Source organism: Vicugna pacos, chromosome 18 (assembly GCF_048564905.1).
Source record: "Vicugna pacos chromosome 18, VicPac4, whole genome shotgun sequence".
In the NCBI taxonomy this organism is placed as follows: Eukaryota; Metazoa; Chordata; class Mammalia; order Artiodactyla; family Camelidae; genus Vicugna; species Vicugna pacos.
This window is the reverse complement of record NC_133004.1, coordinates 14,775,626-14,796,092: the sequence shown is the minus strand read 5'-3', so window position 1 is coordinate 14,796,092 and position 20,467 is coordinate 14,775,626. Positions and strand designations below refer to the sequence as shown.

At 42.3% G+C, this 20,467-nt stretch overlaps 1 protein-coding gene across 5 annotated transcripts in view; it reads right to left on the bottom strand.

Moving 5' to 3' along the window:
* GRIN2A (glutamate ionotropic receptor NMDA type subunit 2A) overlaps window positions 1-20,467 on the bottom strand; it is a 420,782-nt gene that overhangs the window by 132,107 nt on the left and 268,208 nt on the right. The window lies entirely within an intron of this gene.

The window sequence follows — 20,467 nt, the reverse complement described above, 5'->3', positions numbered from 1 at the left end:
ACTGTGGTTTGGCACCAAGCCCTCCCTGGTGACACTGGGAAAGTAGGTCAGTTTCAGAGCTGGCTGGGGGATGAATGGTCAGCCAGGAACAAGCGGTGGGAAGTGAGGATGCTGAGTGAGAGGCTGACCTACGCACAGGACCTGGGAGACCGGGTGCCTCCCTGGGGCACAGGGAAGAAGGGAAGCCAATAGACAGAACTGTCCAACAGACTTTTCCCCAAGGGTGGGACTGCAGTACCTGTGATGTCCGTTACAGGAGCTGCTTGTCACCGGGCGCTCTGGGGCACTTGAAACATGGAGAAGGACCGAATTTTCTATGTTATTTTATCTTACTTAACTTAAATTTAAATTGCCACATACGGCCAGTGGCTGCCATCTTGGACAGCTGGAGTCTAGGAGCTGTGTGGATCACATTCAAGAAGGAACTGATTGCCAAGAGGAACCAAAAGGCTGTTTTCAGAAATGCCGTTAAGTGTCCATTTCAGGGGGCACACAGACAGGTGCATTTAGAGGGTGCCTGGGTTAGCCATTAAATTTGTGTATTAAATTTGTTTAATATATATCTGAAAATGGAACTAGTATATCAAGCCCGTTATTTCATGTTGGGCTCTTATTGCTTGGGAAGGAACTATAGCGAATTTTTTTATAACTCTAAAAAAGTAAATCAATGTAAATAGAAAGTACACTGTGAAAAATATCACAGAGGGTTTAGAGAGATGAAAAAAGTGATAAGCATATTACACATAAATGAAATCAGGTATCTGGCCCTTTGTGTCTGGCTTCTTCCACTTAGCATCACGTCTTCACGGTTCATCCACGCTGGAGCATGTATCGGGATTTCATTCCTTTATGGCTGAATAATACTCCATTGTACAGATATACATATTAAGCTTATCCATTCATCTGTTGATGGACATTCGGTTACATCTTTTCGTTATTGTGAGTAGGGGTGCTACAAACATTCACGTACAAGTTTTTGTTTAAATACCGGTTTTCAATTCTCTGGGGGTATATACTGGGAGAGGAATTGGTTTGGGTAATGAAAAAGATAGAGGAACTAAAGGGGGAGGGAATAGCTCAAATGGTAGAGCGCATGCTTCGCACGTATGAGGTCCTGGGTTCGACCCCCAGTACTCCTCTAAATAAATAAATAAGTAAACCTAATTACCTCCCCTCCAAAGTTTAAAAAAGATAGAAGAACTAGCTATCTGTGGAACTAGACATTGGTGACATATGAACAACACTGTGAATGTATTTATTACCACTGAATCGTACAGTTTAAAATGGTTAAAATGATAAATTTAATGTTACAGGTATTTTTAGCACAATAAAAACTGTTTTTAAAGAAGTAATGAAGAGAGTAAGTAGCTGGCTGAATAAAGATCGAGCTAATTCAAAAGATACAATGAGGAGTCTGAATTGGGATGTGAGGTTTATCAGGGATCCTGGAGTTTTTTTAGATCTAAACGTCTACCCAAGAATCATTTCTGTGAACTCTCTGGTAGAAAGGTCAGCTTAGATACCTAAAGCACAAGCAAAAAGCAAGAATAAATAAACGAGACTACATCAAACAAAAGCTTCTCCAAAACATATAAGAAACTCACATAACTCCATAGCAAAAGGACTAACAATCTAGTTTTTAAACGGGCAAAGGACTTAAATAGACATCTTTCCAAAGAAGACATATAAATGGTCAACAGGTACGTGAAAAGATGCTCAACATCACTAATCAACAGGGAAATGTAAACCAAAACTACAATGTGGTATCACCTCATACCTGTTAGAATGGCTATCATCAAAAAGATAAGAGACAACAAGTGTTGGCAAGGATGTGGAGAAAAGGGAGCCCTGGTGCACTGTTGCTGGGAATGTCAACTGCACAACAACCCCACTACTGGGTATATATCAAAAGGAAGGAGGATCTAGAAGAGACATCCATACCCCCATGTACACTGCAGCATTATTCCCAGTAGCCAAGACACGGAAACAACTTAGGTGTCCATTTACTGATGAATGGATTTTTAAAAAAATGTCTCTCTCTCTCACACACACACACAATGGAATATTATTGTCCTAAAAAAGGAGAAAATTCTTCCATTTGTAACAACACAGATGGGCCTTCAGATCATTATGCTAAGTGAAATAAGTCAGACAGATAAAGACTAATACCATATGACCTCACTGACGTGTAGAATCTTAAAAAAAAAAAAAAACCCAAAATCCGAGCCCATGGATACTGAGAACGGATTGGTAGTTGTCACAGGCAGGGGGTGAGGAGGGGGCAAAATGGGTGAAGGGGGTCAAAAGACACACATTTCTAGTTATAAAATAAGTAAGTCATGGGGATGTAATGCACAGCATGGTGACGCAGTCGATAACACTGTACTGAGTATTTGGAAGTTACTAAGAGGTAAATCCTAAACAGTCTCATGGCAAGAAGAAAAATTTCATAACTATGTACGGTGACGGATGTTAGCTAGACTTATCATGGTGGTGATTTTGCAATATATATATAAACACATATATCGGATAATTACGTTGTACACCTGAAACTAATACAATGTAACATGTCAATTATACCTCAATGTTTAAAAATATTCATCTCTCAGGACTTCTGCGAGTGTTAAAATAGCAACTCACACGAAGTACTTCGTGCAGATCCTGGAACAGAATAACTGGAAAATAAACACTGGTTGTCACAGGTATTAATGGGCACAATTAGAGGGGGAGTGATCTGAGTCAAGGGACAAATGCTACTGAATTGCATATCTAAAGGCAGTATCGGCTGCACTGTTCAGTACAAGAGGATGGGAAGATTATAAAGCAAAGAAATCAATGGATCCAAATGGTCTCCGCATGGAAGAGTTTTAAGGTTATTTAAGTAAACTGATGGAACCGCCTCCCTCCACACTTGAGCCCAGCGCCCACTGCAGAGCCCCTTCCTGACAGACAGCTGCCCGTCTCCTGGGGGGGTTCCAGTGTCTGAGTGCCATCTCCCCACTTCCTAGGACGGTCCCTTTCATTGGCGGCTCAAAATATTTCGCTAAGACTTCCTTCCACCAAGCCAGAATTATTTCCTTGGAACTTCAAACTGCCGGCTCTAATTCTCTGCTGTAAGCAAAGCAGACTAATTCAACTCCTATTTCCAGATGGCAAAGCTTTAAAACTCTGAAGACATGCACCGTGTCGCCCCTTCAAAGTCTCTTCTGTGGGGGTTCTTCAGCCCTTGCTCATGCATGTTAGTCATGAATACTCCTTTCCATTCAAAAGCACACCTGTCGATTCTCCCCTCTTTCCTCCAGATAGAATCTGGGATTTTCAGAATATTTTCAGAATGAGATCCCACCCCAGGAAACTCTGTGTGCAAAGATTGACAGGCATTCACTACAGTGAAATAGGCAAGCCTGTATTTCAAGTCAGAGAGGCAACTGAAACTAGTTTCTTCCCATTTCCCCTCTATATAGGAATCATTAACGATGACATTGGATGGAGGGGTTCAGCGCGTGCCAGGTAAGATGCTGGGTGTTGAACAGAACTCGTTCCATTTCATACTCCAGCAGTTCTGCCACTAAGCAGCTAATACAATCAATCGAGAGCGTGTGCACACCTTTCGGAAATTGGGTCTTATATCCCAGAAAGGAGCTCTATTCTACGCTTCATTTGCACTTCACTCATAAAAACACCCTTTGGTAAGAGCTATTTGATGTACAAGGTCTTTTTTTCCTTTTTTTTTTTTTTTTTTTTTTTAGCTTTGCCTTTAACCAAGAGGCCATGCTTGCATTCTCAAAGTCTGCTTAACACGTAGAAGGCAGATCACATCAGCGTGGGCTTGAAGTTTCAGAAAACATTTTTTTCCCATCTCTTTTCTGGGAGGGATGTTCATTCACTGGGGTTCTTTCTACTTGTGGCTGATTTTCAAAAGAAAAAAGAAAGGAAAAAAAGTTCCAAAATCCGTGATGTGGGGGCAATGGAACTGAGTATGAGGAAACAATTTACAACAGAGGCTCCTGAGAATCTGATTTGTAAGAAGAGTAGAAAATCACCCTTCCAAGATCAGACAAGATCGGGCGCGTTCAGAGCGGTATGGCCATAGATGAGAAAACAACAGCATCATTCTTGATCTAAAAGATAATGCACTTTCAATACTAACATAAAATCAGAGAGTAAATTCTTCTAGTTGAAGCAGAGCCAGGACTCAAAAGATGCCAAGTCATCAGTTAAAAAATGGCAAATTTTAGTACTTCCCTCCTTGACGGAAACACCTAGAAAGACAATAAACCTTTACAGAGCTGCCAGTTTCTAACACGCTGGCAGCCAAACCTAGCAGATGCACCAACAAGAAAGGCAGATCTAAACCAGCCCAGCAGGGGCACCATTTGGCAAATGGACAGCCTGCCACCATACTGGTTTCTATTTCAGACAACAACATTGTCCAACACTGTCTAATAGAGTTAACTCAACCAGCTGTGTGGCTGACAGGTCTGCACCTGCCTTCAGTATCAGATCTGGCTTCTGAACAGCACCATCTACCCCAGTTCCCACCATGGAGAACCACAGTAGAACATTCTTCCAACGTACAAGTTCAGGACTAGCTCCAGTGCATATGATCTGCTGTGACACTGAGGTTAGGTTTATCAAAGATGTACAAATGGACCCAGAGTGAAAGGAGCTGGAGCCCAAGGGGCTTTCAGACCCAAAGCTGAGGGAGGAGTCAGTGAACCGAACTTGCCATGAATGCTGTGTTAGCTCCATCACCTGGATCTGTCAGGAGCAGTCAGATCAGCCCCTGGAGATGCAAAGCCTCAGCTGGAAGGTGAAAGCAGCACACTGCAAAGGCAGCTCAGTGGCAGAACAGCCAACAGCGGCATTTCCCACATGCAGGGAGCTGCATATGTTTCCATTTATTTGCATCCCATTGACTATGCAGAATTCTTAATAAGGCCAGTGGAAGAAGCTGAAGCTGACAACAAAGCACAAGTCGGGAAACTAGGCATCAACTGGTTAAGGGACACATCACAATTGGGAAGCTGGAACTGAGTCTACTGCCCTTAACAACAGCAAGCCCCTCCCTTCAGAAGAAAGGCATGGACCCAGCCAAACATCCTGATTAAAGTGGAAAGTACATACAAACATATTTTTTGACGATGGCAGCTTTACTGTCTGATTATTTATCAAGGCAACTGCTCCAATGACTGGCTTCTCTCTGCCTATGTGGTAAGAGACAGCATAATGGTATCCTGTTCTTAAAACTTTTACTTTTTTTTTTCAACCAAGAAGAGTAAGAGAAGAGAATCCAAACCAGAAGTGTGCTCAATGCAACGAACTGGCGTGATTCCTATAAAACAGAAGCAGGTCGTCAACAGAAGCACTTCAATGGCGATGACAGGCGCTGGATTTGGAGTTGAACTGTTGAGGTGTGTGCATTAGCTCCACAGCTTGCTGGCTAGGTAAACTGGTGCAAGTGGTTACTTCACCTCTTTGAGCCTCAACTTCCTCACCTGTTAAATGGGGATAATAACAGCACCGACCTCATGAAGTGGTGGTGAGGGTTACACTGGCTGGTAAACAGAAAGAACCTGGCACAGGGTGCCAGGCACGCTCTGGGCACAGGGTAAGTGCTGACTGCTGTGGAAGTTGTATTATTATTAATCAACGTCTTCGCTTCTTCCCTGAGATTGTTGAGAGAGGTGGAACAGAACTGCATCTTCCAATCCTCTGCAAGCTCTGCCCTCTGGATTTGAAGGTGTAAGAGCTGGCTGATGGCTTTGGCACGAATGTATCCCATCACTTCCACGAACTTTAGTATCTTTATCTGTTCAATGGGAGTAATCTCATTGTGACTCATAGAATTGTTACGAGGATTAAAAGACACTGTATTTGAATCTAAAAAGCTCTCTCTATATAACATAGATAAACAATAGGTCCTACCGTATAGCACAGGAAACTATATTCAATATCCCGTAGTAACCTATAATGAAAAAGAATATGAAAAAGAATACACATGTGTAACTGAATCACTGTGCTGTACACCAGAAACTAACACATTGTAAACTGACTGTGCTTCAATAAAAAAAAAATTTAAAGCTCTATATAGTATCATTGTAATAACTGCTCATCATGTCTATGTTGGGGGGGCGGGGAACCAAGCAAAATGAGAGTCCCGTTAGCCACAGATCTTCCCACAGAGCCCAAAGCTTCATGGCAAGTCCTTGGGAAAAGTAAAAAGAGAGCGTTACATTAAAGTGTCACCCAACTTCTCATGGGGACCAAAAGGTTGATAGTGGGAGCTTTCCATACATCCTGAATTTGCAGGCATTTATATACACGGAGGTCCTCTCGTTTCCCCCTTATTTTTGGCACCTCCTGTGGGGAAGAGAGGTGCTAAGGTGAAGCCATTCATGATGAAAAAGCAGAACTAAAAAGCCACAGCCACAGCAGGACAAGCACGATGTGCCTTCTGCTGTGTGGATTAACAGAGACACCTAGTGTTGCAGGGGGGAGCTGGCCCGGGACGCAGCTCTTAGTAGGGGATGATGGCTCAAGTCAGCAAGCATCCTCCACCCCCAGCTCTTCTTCCATCAGCCTCCCTTTGGGAATCCCATCAAGGCGGTCCTTCCTCCCCTACTCTGTCTCCTATGGAAGCTCTTCAAATATCTCCTCCAGCTTTAACAGGACAGGGATGGGGTTGGTTAGATAATGTCCAAAAGGACTTGTCTTCTGGAGGACTAAGTAACTGATGTGAGGAGGTGACCAGTATCCCTTGGACAGCCACTGCTCCGTGGTCTTTCTTGCCCTTTAAACAACCAGTGGCCCCTTCTTCAGAGGCAGTGTGACCTAGTGGTCAGAAAGACCCAAAATGGAGTCTATCAATCATGATAACATTTTTTTCTCATTTCCATATAAACACAGAAGTCTTTTCAGGGGCTTTGCACACTCTGTTCCCTTTGCCTGGCTCTTTGCATGCCTACTTCTTCCTCCTTCAGCTTTCAGTTGAAATGTCGCCTCCACAGAGATGCAGTCTGTCTTCACCCCATGAGAGAAGTGCTCCTCTCAACCTTGATGCTTTCCATCTCAGTCCCTCCTACCTTTCCTTCTCAGCAGCCATAATCAAATGTAATTATTTTATCTATCTGATTCCCTTCTCAGTTTTGTCTAAACTCCCTATTAGACTGTGACCCCGTGAAGACTGGGACCATATTTTTATACTCATCGGTGTGTCCCCTACAGGAATGGATACTGAACACTGGATAAACTCTTCAAATGAATGGATGAATGCAAATGTGACTCTTGCCCATTAATGATATGACCTTGGAAAGGTCACTGAGCCTCGGTTTTCTCATATATAAAACGAAGCCATCGCCTACCTGAGAAGCAGTTAGAGCACCGGATATGGCAGGCACTTTTACACTTCTGCATCAGTTTTAAGATGCCGAACTTTTGCATTTTATCCTTTGGAAATAAAGATCATTTTATAATTGTTGAAGTTTCAGGCTACATAAGATACGGTAACATCTCACTGTTATGTAGTACTCAATCTCGTCTTATGTTTGAAAAACACAGTCCTCTGGAAAGACATGGTTATGTGGCTCTCTGTGTCTATTCACTGTCTAGGAGCAAGTCAGCATCAGCGCTAACATAATCTACCCCACCACTGCCTCCCTCTTGTTTTCACTCTAAGGGAAAATCTCCTCCCCAGTCTCTTAGTTAATGAGACTGCCTCTTTAAATTTTTAAAAATCTGTTTTTCTTCCAAAAGCCCCAGGTAGTTAAAATAATGAAACTCAATTAATATATGCAGAGTAATCCTGCCATCTTGGTGGCATTTTCTATCCCACTTTCTTGGTCATTCTGAGGATTATATTATTACACAAGAACTAGCATTCATAGGTCACTTAGCATATACCAGGCCTTGAGCCAAATGCTTTTCATGCCTTATTTAATTCTCACAAGCTCCCACTCTGAGTGCGAACCAGCATTATCTCCATTTTACAGATGACAAAAATGAGGTCTAGATGTATTTATTTACTTGCTCAGTGTTCCACAGCTAATAAGTGGCAGAAAAAGCTAGAATCTGATTCCAAAGTCTACGGGATTTATAGGATGGAATCCTCCAAAGGCTAGAAACATATCAAGCACCAGTTATGCCCATCAAGGGATTTTCTGTCTGGAAGAAAAGAGCCCATAGTTGTCTGGGTAAAATAATATTTCTAAAAATTTATTTACAATATCCCCTTGTTGGTAAAATTCAGTTTTATTAAAGGCAACCATGTGAATGTAAAGGGTGTAATACATCAACAATTTAGCATAATACTATAGATTAGCTGCCAAATATACATATTCATCGAAGTTCTTGTGAAATTAGCAGAAGCCAAACTTGAATCCACTTAAACCACTAAGGAAGTCTGGTAGTTAACATCTGAAAAGATCAGCAATAGGGTGGACTTCAGGTACAATCTGATCATGGCTTGGCTTGTTCTCCGTACCATACTTCTCTAGTCCTGTCCCATGTGTGAGTCACCATTATCCTCAACCTGATTTCTGCTATGGTAGAAAAATGGCAGCAGAAATTCCAGGCCTCACATCTGCACACTTGTCGTATGTCAAACAGTCCTGAAGTTCTCTCAGCTAGACCAACTTGGATCTCATGACCATTCCTGAACCAATTGCTATGGTGAGATGGATGGGATTTGTTTTTTTTTTTTAATTGCACTGACCCAACAGAAACTACCACCACTGCCTACATATTGGGGGAGGAATTTGGGAAAGCACTTTATGCTCCACACTAAGCAAAGCTTGTTTCTAATAGGGAATGAAATGGCACAGGGCAAAGAAAAGGCAAATGAGGCTCCAGATACAGCCTGTGCAAGCTCAGGGGTCACTGCGTCTATCTACCTTTTTCCCCTGCTAAACCTCTCCAATGACTTCCCATAACACCTGAAACAAAACCCCAAACCTTCACTATGGCCTTTAAGACCTTACAGAACCTGGTCTGCCTCTAGCCTCTTACCCTGCCCTATTTTTCTTCCCATCAGATGCCAATACCAACTTGACATGTGTTTCTTCATTTATTTTTGGTCTCCCCTCCAGAATAGGAGTTTTAGGTGGGGAGCCTCTGTCTGTTTTGTTCATCACTCTATGTATCTCATACCCATAGTAAATATGAGACACATACTAAGTGTTGAATACATAAAAGGGCAAAATGAATGAAAACAAACGCATGTATTCATGAATGAATGAATGAACAAATGAAAGAATGAGATCCAGGCAATCAGAAGATGAACATGGGTAACAGATGCCAGGGGACTGTTTTTATTCTGTTTGTTTTGTTTTGTTTTCACCTAGTCAGCTGAAGTCCTGTGTTCAGAGCTCCTATTTAAGAAACACTCTGTTTTGAAAGCACAGATTTATTAAACTCAAGACCTGTAAATGGTTTAGAAACGCTCATGACAGCCTCCTCCCCCATATCCTATACTGAGTGGAAGATGTTTGCCAATGGGTTAGCCTTCCTGCATATATGTGAATAGAACACTTTAAAAATCAAGGCAGACAACCCCATTATGACCTGGCATGCACCCAGTGTCAAAATTACATATTGGCTTCCCTCTTCCTTTCTACCTTTTACTTTCTTCCTTCCGCCTACTCAGAATTACTGAGACTCCCTTTGCTCAATTCTTTGCATCCAATTAATATTTATTGGCATTCCTCAGGGATGCACGAAATCTGAAGGGACTCACTTTAGAACTAATTTAAAGGGAGTTGCTGACTCTGCACTTGAGCTTTTGACTATTCTAATAAAAATTCTCCTAGGAAAGACCAGCTCCCTCCCTTTGTTCTCTGTTTGCTTTATTCTTGGCAATGCCAAACATCAATCTCTATGATAATGACAATTACTGATATTGATGGTGAGGATATTACTAACATTTTCAGGAAGGTATCGTGGTTTATAAAATGAAATCCCATGCATCATGTTTTTGTGATAAATTAACTAGAAAGACAAACAAAATAACTCAGCCCACAATGGGAGGATCTTTGTATGCACTTTACAGCACTGGAAGACTCCTAGGGCCTCATGAAAATATACCTAAGGTGTCTTCTTTCCCTGAGAGGCCAGAGAATCAGTGGATCAGGTGCTAAAGTCAGAGAGGCAATCTTGATCCTGATTCTACCAATAAGTGACCCTGGGAAAGTCATTCTTCTCTCTGAGATTTTGTTTTTATCATGAAAAAAATGGAAATAATAATACCACTATTTCATGGAGTTGTTGTAAGAATAAGATAAGATAAGATAATGCATGCAAAAGCCCTTAACATATTGTCCAGATCAGAGCAAGGGCTGTGTTAGCAATCAAATGATTTACTCATTTAACACATATTTTAGTGTCTACACTATGCCAGGTACTGGTGTACACAGACAAAATGGACAAGGTCCCTAGAGTTCATCATCACCATCATCACCATCACGATCAGCATCATCATTATCATCACCACCATCACCACCATCATCATCATCATCACCATCATCACCGTCAGGTTCATCACCACCACCACCACCATCACCATCACCACATTATTATCATTAATCATAAAGGACCTAGAGGGAAAGAGAACTGATTCAGAGGAGCAGCACCTCTGAGTCTGGAAGAAAGAAAACTTAAGCTCAGCATACCTTTGCCACTAAGCAGTCTGTCATTTGTGAACCCCATGTCTTTCAGGCCTCACTTTCCTCATCAGCAATAAAGCATAGAGAAGTGATTTACAATTTTAATGTTGTAAAACCAGTTGAAAATAATTTGTTACAACTAATAATATATTTTATGAATCTGAGCCATAAAGAAGAAAAATCAGATTCAAACCATAGACTTTACGAGGTTTAGATGATAAACTGACATTTTCAGCAATAACTCTTAACAAGTAGTATGGGTTCCATCAGGCTCCTTCATTTGCTGTTTATTTGACAAGTTTCAGGATATTGCAGACAAGCTGGACACCTTCCCCACCCAATATGAGAAAAAATATTTTCTTCCAGTTTTAGAGGAACATCTACAAATTAATCCAGTCTGATATGTGGGAACCCTCCTTGCTTACTTTAGTAAGTTCTTGACTTTGGGCAGGCCGTTAGGCACAAACAACTCAAATTCTCACCTGCAAGCTGAATAGAGAAGTAGGTTTATGACCTAGGGCCATGTAAAATGACCACTTCATCCCAGAAGTGATCCCTGTAAGTGAGATATCAAAACTTCCTGTCATCAGTCTTTCTGATACCTACCAGTCTTAAGGGTCATGGAGTTCTTATTTTGGCAAAGAGTATAAATAATAATGATTATGATAAAATAAATATGACATCTTATGATAAAATAAAACGCTTAAAGAGACCATGGAGATGATACGAGTATGTAGTCCAGGTGGCAACTAAGGTGAACTTGGCAGCACTTCTTGATCTAAAGGTCACTTCCCGAGTCCAGGAGACCATCTCCAGGTAGGAGGAAGGTTCTGGTACAAGATGGAGGCATAGGAAGCACCTGAACCCACTTCCTCCCATGGATACACCGAATCTACATCTATGAAGCAATTCTTTCTGAAAGAAATCCAGAAACTAGCTGAGTGAGTCACACACATCAAGTGAACAAGAAAATATTCACATCAAAATGGATAGGAAAGTCTGAGACACATTCTCACCATAAAACCCAGCCCTGGCACAGTGACAAACGATCAGGAGGGAACTCACAAATTCCAGGTTCTCCCTGAAGAGCGAAGGGTTTGGACCCAATATCTAGAGCCCCAACTTTTAAGACCTCTAGATAGGGAATATGGGATTATCATTATCAGCTCTTCATATTTTTCAAGATGAGCTAAAAATATAATTTTTGGTGAAACCTTACAAGTTTTAAATGTTTGGACTTACTCAAATTTTGAAAGCAGTAAGAACATTCTGGGAGTCAAAAAAAAATTCAACGTCAAGTTAATTTGTGATACCTTAAAGTAGTACAATGGAGTTTAGATCCAAACATAACTGGATTTGAATTCTAGCTTTATTTTATATTAGCTGTGTGGCTTTTGTCAGGTTATGTAAATTTCTGGTCCCCATTTTCCTCATCTGTAACATGAGTTATTATAATTTACAACTGACCTGCTGGTAATCTATCTGACATCCATTTCCCTCTTCCTCATTCTTAACAGAACTCATATTTGTTGAGACTTCATGTTTCCTATAAGAATCCACGGGCTTGGGGGAATGGAAGCTTAAGCCATCTCAGTTCTAAGAGTAGGTCTGGTTTGACTTAACCTATCTGCCTTCTCAGTGACTGGGTCAGGAGTCCAGAATTAAGCCAGCCAGAATATGGCACTTTCAAAATAGTTATTAGTGGCCCCAGATGGGCATGGACAAAGAAGTCATCTAAGGAGTTGCTGATAACAAACCTAGGTCATGAAGGAAGCAGTTAGAGAACAAGGACTATACTCCCCCCAAAACAGGGTCAAGAGATCATAAGGAAAAGAACCAGAACCTTGACCATACTATACCTGAAGTCCACCCTGTCTCCGGAACTCCAATAAAATAACTCAAACACATAATTGAATTTAGTTGATTATTACCTGCAGCAAAAACACCATTCTAATTCACACCTAAGGATTAAAGATAATGCATTTAAAGTGACTGGCACATAGGAGGCACTTACTACATGATAGATTGTATCATTAAAGTACTTTCACATTTCTACCACATCTGATTTTAAAATATATGTGCTTCCATAATGTAACCTATGAAACTTGAAGCTTCCCTTTTCTCCCCAGCACACACACATAATGATGTATTAATTAAACTGTTTAAATCTCCTTTTGTTAATAGGAATGAAAAGGAAAAGGAAATGAGCACGTGTCTCAGGAGAGCTGTCCTCCATCGTGCAGGAAACTGAGTGGTATATGTTTATTCCTTGTGTTTGGATCAGATTTAATCAAATGAAGCAAACCCTCAGGACCTGGCTATGGGGATTTGGACAAGAGGACACCAGACACCAGCAGATCAGCCAGTTCATTCACCAAACTTTGGGGCCTGTGTAAAATGTGGCTGGCCTCCCCTGCCCACGCAGAACCCAGCTAGCATCACCAAGCTGACAGTGACTCCTCCATCTCTGGGATCCACGCCAGGCTTTGAGGCACCAGGAGCCTGCACGGGGGCTCAGTCACACCTGCAGGCAGGCAGCATCCACGTGGAGGCAAGAGAAGAGGGAAGCAGGGAAGCAAGAGGACAAAGGCGGAGAACAGGTGGAGAGGCCTATTCTGGCTGTCTAGCTCCCACCTGGAAGGAATGACGAGGAGGACTTCTGTCCTGCCTATGAGGAGGAGGTGCACAGACAGACAAGACACCCTTCCAGGAAAGCGAAGAACAGGCAGGTTATAAATGAACTGGCCCTTCACACTGCGCCATATGTCTTCCCTTGTGGTTCTGCGCAACAGCAGAGGTTTTCCAGATCATGTCAAGAATAAAACAAAAGCAGAAGTTTTGGGGTTTTTTTTCCCTTTCCTGAGTATGACCTCCTCCTCTTTCCAAATCCAACGCTTGGCTTGTCATCTATGTCATGCCTCCAGCCATGTATGGTCCTGGTTTCCTTTAACTCAAAGCATTCACTGCTCTGATGATTTGCCTGGCAGTTCATCATGTGATAAAGTTCACTTCTTCCATATAGTGATTTATTGATTAAGACAACTAGCATGAGTATTTAACTCTTCTAGGTTAAAGACCAGATAAGATTAGCAATGGCCGTAGATTGCAGACCTTTGGAAAGTCCAGAATACCCATCACGATGTGTAGCGTGTAGCAGACATTGTCCAGACACCTGCCAGGCTCCACAACAAAATCAAGGCTGGGAATAGTCTCCAAGGGAGAAAAGGCAGCCAAAATTCACAGCCCAACTCTTTCCCTCCAGTGTTCTCCTTCTCCTCAGGGATTATTTGCCAATTAATGCTTGAAGTTTCTCAAGGTTGAATTCCCTCTTCCGATTCTCCATTCTCCCCTAGGTGATCTCACTCAATCCTGGGGCTTTAACTGCCATCAATAAGCCCCCAAACCCGTGTGTTGTATTTTTCAGTCTCAACTTGGACTCTTCTCTCCGACTGCCTACTTGAGATTTCCACTTGGATGTCTCAAAAGTGTGTTCAATTGAACACGTTTGAAACCAGATGCTGCTCCTGTCTCCCTCTCCCACAATTTGTTTCTTCTTCAGTTTTCTACAATGTACCACCATCTACTCATCTGTACAAGTGAAAAAAAAGTTACTATGTCTCTTCTGTCATTTCATATCCATCCATCATGTTTTGTTCATTTTTACCCCCAAAATATGCATAAGCCCACCCACTTCTCTCTGAATGCACAACCTCATGCAGATTTATGTCATGGTCTCCTAACGGGTCCCTGTGCTTACACATTAAGAACCCCTGCCTCCAACAAACTCTCTGTCAGCAGGCACCAGAGTAATGGAGATGGTGCTTTTCTTTGCTTTGTCTTTTCACAGAAGAGAGCTGCAGCACATCATTAGTGTATGTCACCAAATTAACAAGTTTCAAAGTGAAAACTCCCCTCACATTCAACTTCGGAGGAAAAAGATCAACACACATTTTCGTTGGCATGCTGGTTCCCAAATCCAAAGACTTGCATCTGGCCTAAAGCAAATTTGGACAATATTTATGCTTTGTATGTGACCCCCAAAACAACCCAAACCACCTTTCCCTCAAGGTAAAGGCACAGATGACTTCTGGTCCTTTCAAGTTGTCAGCATCGGGTTTTCACCATTTGTCAAGCTATTCATTGGATGCCAATTGGAAGTGATTGACTTGCATCGCAGGGTTGGCATACGGTACTCTCGACTTCCAGCCAAAAAAGAAAGGGCTGTGTTCCAGGAGAGATGCCACAAACAGAGATGATGCTGAAGAGAGGCTATTGACTTCACTCTCAGGCAGGACGCCCAGGGAGCCCAGCCCACCTCTCAGGGGTCCATCAGGACACAAGAGGAGGCAGGTCAAGCTGTGCATCTGGCCCAGGGAAGGAGAAGAATTAACATCTGCAGGGGCCAATTACATCCTAGATACTTGGCTAAATATACTGCACGCATTTAAGTGTCACCATAATCCTCTATGGTTGGAACTGTCCTTATACATAATCAAGGAAATGGAGGCTCAAAGAAGGTAAGTAACTGGCCCAGGATGACCCAGATAATGAGAGGGTTTGAACAATGCACTATCCAAAATCACATTCCACAAAGTCACAGAGGCTCGTGGAATACACTTTGGGTCCTCAGTTTGGCACACGCCACTGCATTCTCTCACTACGTATCTCTTTGAGACTCAGCCTCCCCCACCTCCCCCCATTCCCGAGTCCAGCGCCCCAACCAGATTTACAGCACAGGCTCAGAGGATGGCTTGGTCTCCTGGGTGCCCAGTGTCACTGCCAGAAATGTTTGTCGAGCATATGGTGATCCCACAGATAAATATTTGCAAAGAGCTATCACATTCACCCAGGGAAGTCATAACTCCGGTCAAGCTCAGAGAATTAACTGTGCAGGCTCCTTTATTGGCCTTAAAAAAGAAACCGACGGTGATAATTCTGATTATCAAACAAAAAATATGCCAGCCAGGTTTAGCTCAGTCTCTCAATGGGTCATTAAACCAGGAATTTTTCCTATGTTTATTTCAGAAAGGAAGATTGAAAAAAAGGGATCAAGGTAACTTGAATATGAATTAAACTCACTCTCACATATATCTTCTTTCCATTTCCCTTCCTGTCAGGGTAATAATTTACAACGTTGTTGCTTCTTAAAGCAGGAGCCGGACTTCATAAATCAAGGAGTTAATGTAAAACACATAAGTGGTCAACCCAGGTGTCATCAATTAAAGCCAAATAACTTCCCTTCAGTACTAATTCATAACTCTCCTGAGAGAAGATGTTCTTTTTTTCGCTGCTCTGGGCTGTAGATTTACATGAGCGCTTCTGTTCTATTTCCAATGCAGTGACTTCTCCACAGCCTCCTCCCCTAACTGAAACGGGAGCCAAGGGACACAGAGTCGTAATTTAATCGGTTAAAAAAACAAGATTGAATTACCCTTCCACACTTCTCAATTCCCTGTCTATGTACAGCTTGCAGTATGACAAATATAAATCACAGTGATAATAATGATCATGATGCTGATCATCACAAGACGAAGACAATAAGGACTTTACAGTTACTTGTGAAATGTCTACTACATGCCGCACACAATGATAAGTGTTTTACCTATATGCTTTCATTTAATTCTGCTACACTGTGGAGAAATGACTCTCCCCACTACCACCACACACACAGGCATTTTAGAAAAAAGAAACAAAACCTGAGTTCAGAGTGGTTAGCAAGTTATGCCTGGTAAATATGTGGCTGATTCAAAACCAAGTTGGCAGTTACCCAGCCCGTGAACTTTTCTCTATGCCTTTCTTCCCCCTGGCCACGTTCCTTCTAAGGTAATCTTTTGGCAAAAGCATTTAGGTATATAAAAAAACATCCACCTTCTCCCTCCTATGACCTCTTCCTCAATAAATGTAAAATGTGTCCCCTTCAAAGTGGAAGAGGAAACACAAGAATGTGCAAACACGGTTTACCAATAATAGTCACCATTTATAGACTGCTTCCCATACATCAGGCTCTAGGCTCAGAGACAAAACTTTTCTTATCCCCGTGTTACATCTGAGGGAGCAGACTTGGAGGAATCAAATTGTCTTGCCCAAGTCACTCTCCTTAGATCTAGGAGGGTTCAGATCAGGGATTTAAACCAGGCAGCCTGCCTCCAGTGCCCACGCTTTTAACCGCAATGCCGTGCTGCCCCCGGAGGACCCCATCTACTAGCGAACCAGACAGACTCTCAGGACAGAACTGGGCAGAGCGGCCGAGGTTCTGTGCCAGTGAAACAGGTAATGGTTTACCTTCCCAGTTCCAGGAGTTGCCAGCGATGTGCTCTGTGCTTGGCGAAGGAACAGATGTTTAATAACTTTGCAGTAGCAAGGAGGAGGTTACATAACATGGCTGAGCTATTTTTGAACTTTGGAAAACGCTGACTGCTCTTTTCAAAGTGCCTTCTGTAAAACCAGGAATATTAAACACAAAGAACACTCCCCCTTTTCCCCACTTTTTTTTTTTTCTGAAACAAGGACAGACATGGGTCCATGGGTAGGATCATTAACCCAGCAACTAGTCCATGGTCCAGCACTGCGATCAGTAAACCGTTGTGACAGTATCCTAACCCCACAAGTTCCGGGTGTAAGATTACAGATAACGTCCATGAGGACCACCAACGGACACCCCGAGACGTCAGACTCAGCCAGTCAAAGCGGGATCCCTGAACCCTAGTGACTCACCATGAAACCATCCGGGGTGACTTCATCTGAACCGCTTCTAAAGCTCTCTGCATCCTCCTTACTACATAGTGGGAGTAAAGAGAACTGTTTGTTTACTGGATTCTTTGCAAAATAAGGCTTCTCTATCTAGCTGAAAATGTCACTTTTAAAGCTCCAAGTGAGAACTCCTAGCTCTGGAGTCGTGGGCTTGCCTTGAACAAGCTGATGGGTCCACGTTAGGTTAAAGACAGCGCGCACTCTCTGCCTTCAGCTACCCAGACTGAAGATCCTTTACCGTTAACAACCTACATGTCCATCAAAGGGGGATGGTTAAATAAAAGATGGAACCCACACAATGGAATACAAAAAAGCAACTAAGATGAATACACTAGAATTGCATGTGTCCTCATAGATCACGCTTGAATCATAAGGCTGAGGTAAAGGGAATTCTAACACGTCAGATACCATTTATGTATATTAAAAAGAACTACCCTTTGGGTCTAAGGTTGCACATAAATCTATATTGAAAGTATGAAACATGCACTCGGCTTTGCACACAAGCCAAATTCAGCATAGTGTTTTCCCCTTCCACAGAGAGAAAGGGAGGGGCATAATCGGGACTTCTACAGTAGCAGTGATCATTTTATTTCTTTCAAAATTTTGAAACAAATATGACATGTTCACTTTGTTCTCTGTGGTGAGTATGGGGGTGGATGTTTAAACAGACTCTGTACTTTTCAGCACTATTCTTTTTTTTTCTTCTATATTAAAAGACAGTCCTCGTTACCTGAGTTTGTCTTTAAACAAATTTCCCCCATCTTCACCAGACTGCACCTTCTTTGAGGAGATAAGTTATATCTTAATTCATGTATGATTCCAGAGGCTGGCACAGGGTTCACTGGATGGAAGGAGCGATGGAGGGAGGATGGAAAGATACTTAATCCTTTTCTTAAAAACTGCTTTCTTTAGGCTTTCTCCAGTTCCTCATATTTGCCTCATCTGGCAAGGTCCCATTCTTTCCTGGGTGGGTTTAAGAAACGCTGTGATAGTGGGGCAGTGTGGCAAGGACCCACTGTTTGTGCCATCATCCAGCCACACACACTATGGGCACCACCAGCACTCCACGGATGGAGAGGCGTTTCATTAAACACCGGGCAGTGGATAACAGCTTACCACACTCAATGCATTACTTCTCTGGGGCTGAAATACCATCTACAAAATTGCTGCATTCAAAGTGTAACTCCTGGAGATAGCACACCAGCATCTCACAGCAGTAGGGTTCTTTTTTTTTTTAAGGAATGGAATTCAGGGTGGTCACTGGAAAGAGATCTGAATGTCTTGCCATTCAGCCTTCTCAAATTCCTTTTCCTTGTATATATTGTATTTCAATTGCCCTACAATTGAGTTATGTTTCTATTAAAATCATACATTTCTCAATATTCCAGCTTCAGGGCACTTATTATGGGAAGTGAGAATTCATTAGCTCAGCCCTCATCTCTGGGCTGGCAGCAGCCCTACCTCTGTAAGACGCTCCTGTGCATCGCACCAATTTTTTTGAGTTCCTTCCTGATATCTGGACAATTATTTCAAGTGCTGAAAGAAGCAGTGTAGAAACAAGATCATTAAAGAGGGGAAGAGGAGAGGTGAAGGGAAAACCTCAAAGGACCATGATTTCTTAATTCAAGATTTCACTTTTCAGGTAAACATCAATTTCAGATAAAATCTTTAAAACACCCCCATCACACACACACACTCACACACACCTACACACCCCTAGCCCCAGATCAGAGATAATCCCTGAACTGTAGCATACTCAAAGTCCTAAAACCTTCCAGAAACATTTTAGAGTGACATGCTATTCTGTTGATTATAAATTAACCTGGTTTGCTGACTGTAATTTCTGATGAGCAATTTCACTGTTCACTCTGACAGTCACTAAATAATTCCCAGGTGCAAGGTACCTGGGCTGAGCGGCACTTTTCATGCATCATCTCATTTAATACTCATAACAACCCCCGGGACATCGGTTCCCAGGGCATGTTCCCCAGACCAGCAACATCTGCATCACTCAGGAATCTGTTAGAACTGCGTATTCCTGGAGCCCCCTCCAGAGCTGCTAAATCAGCATCTCTGCGCGTGGGGCACAGCCATCTTGCTTTAACAAGCCCTCCCAGTGATTCTGGTGCACGTTGAAGAGGGAGAACCACCGCCTAGAAAGTAGTGTCATTGTCGGCACTTTGCAATGAACAACAGCGGCCCAGAAAGGTAAAATGATGGTCCGAGTCACGTGAAAAGTGGAAGAGACAAGATTTGAACCCTGGGAAGTCTCACTCCGCAGCCCAGTCCCCTAATCACAGTGTTACCCTGCTCATTATCTGAGGAATGAGCGTGGATTAAATCGGCGAACATCAGGCAAAAACAGGCAAAATGGGTGTAGGAGTGACTGATCTAAATCTCAACAGCTGAGCCATAATGATGTCCCACAAAGAAAATGACACTTCTCAGAAACATAAAATTTAACTTGAATGTCCACCAAGATGGGAGTAGTTAACTAAAGTATGATACATCCATGACATGAAATACAATGCAGCTTTAAAAGTGATGTTTGCCAAGATTTCCAACGACCTACAAAAACACTTCGGACGTAAGAAGGGAAGACGTTCAGATACAGACTCAGTCTAGGAGTACCAGGGCGAGCACTTCTCCCAAAGCGTACCAATGTTGGTGAGGATGTGGGAAGTCAGGTGATTTCACAAACGGCTAGTGTGAATGACACATCGTATAGTTACTCTGTAGGACAATCTGGCAGTAGATACTTAAGTTTTACATGCACATGTTCCTTGACTGCAGATTTCTACCCCTTAGAATCAACCCTAGAAAAATACTCGCACATATGCACAGAGACAGGTAAGGATGGTTAACACTGCAGCTTAGTTTCTAATGTGGAAAAAAAATCTGAAACAATGTAAATTTCTATTATTATGAAGACTGGATACATAAATCATGGTATACTTCTATTGAGGAATGCAATGCGTAGGTTACAAAAACATGTAGATATTCATATATTTTTATATACAAATGCAAACGTGCATATCCACATGTGCCTATATATCTGT